The sequence below is a fragment of the Henckelia pumila genome, chromosome 4 (assembly GCF_033568475.1).
Source record: "Henckelia pumila isolate YLH828 chromosome 4, ASM3356847v2, whole genome shotgun sequence".
In the NCBI taxonomy this organism is placed as follows: domain Eukaryota; kingdom Viridiplantae; phylum Streptophyta; class Magnoliopsida; order Lamiales; family Gesneriaceae; genus Henckelia; species Henckelia pumila.
Window position 1 is genome coordinate 148831406 of NC_133123.1, and position 1169 is coordinate 148832574.

At 40.2% G+C, this 1169-nt stretch overlaps 1 pseudogene; it reads right to left on the reverse strand.

Annotated features, from left to right (window-relative positions):
• Nucleotides 1-810, reverse strand: LOC140862029 (probable CCR4-associated factor 1 homolog 6; annotated as a pseudogene).
• Between the last annotated feature and the right edge of the window lie 359 nt (nt 811-1169).

Below are 1169 nucleotides of genomic sequence, written 5' to 3' on the forward strand. Positions count from 1 at the left end.
TCAATTATAAACATTAAAACCATACAAAACCCCAGCATATCTCCCCACTTTGCCTCCAAAGTTGTTGTCCTTCAAATTCTTGAACACGCGAACCGTAACCAAGCTATCTGATCCGGCCTGGTGACTGACCCCGACCCTCTCCACCATCAAAAGCCTAGCCACCTTGTTTAGTCCACCGTGCATACCACAAAATTGCATCAAATATTTGACATCGTACATCACCGAAAAGAATATCCGGAGCAACTCGTAGAATCCTACACGAGTATCAGGAAACTTCCAACAAGTCAGCAGCTTCAGAAAGAAGCCGAAATCAAAAACACTGTGGAATGTAACCCAGCACATGTTGTCACTCAAAACAATCCCAGAGGACATCAAGAGCTCCCCGAATCGACGGGAGCTGACACCCTCCTGGATGTTTCTTTCGAACTGAATGTCGCCCTTGTTCAACAATGCTATCGAATCGATAGCATGCATATCATGCATCGGATTGAATTCCCGAAAGTTGAACTACCAGACACAGGACCTGAACTTGTCGTGGTGGGGTAGATTTCCGTCGGCGTCGGAGAAAGTGAGGCCTAATTGGATAATCTTCAAATGATCAACATTGAGTTTCACTTGTTCGTACTGGTGATCAAGGGGGTTTGTGACCTCTGTCGCCCGGGGTTTCATGGCAAGTCCTGGGAACTCTGTATCCATGGCAACGTAGGGGTATTCATCTACGATATTTCGAATAAACTCGAATTCTTCCTCCAAATTGTCCTCCCAAACGTCCCTCACTTCAATGGAGTCCGTTTCGGACAAAAGCACCATCTGCAAAGATTTAAATATCACAGCTATTCATTGAAAATCCAACGCGATTCCTGTACTTTTTGTACTTTCGATCGTCCAAGGTTTTGAACGCTTTCAAATACCCAAGAAATCAATTTGATGAAGGCACCGGTTTATCACTATTTATTACTATAGCATATTATTGTGTTCTTTTAGGTATTTGGTATTTTAGATATAACATATTCAAAAGAATATTAGATATGTCAATATTATCATTCCATAATATATTATTTGATATATCAAAGTGTAAGAATATTAGATATGTCAATATTATCATTCCATAATATATTATTTGATATATCAAAGTGTTCGAAGTGGATTAGAATTCTTGTTAGTTCAGA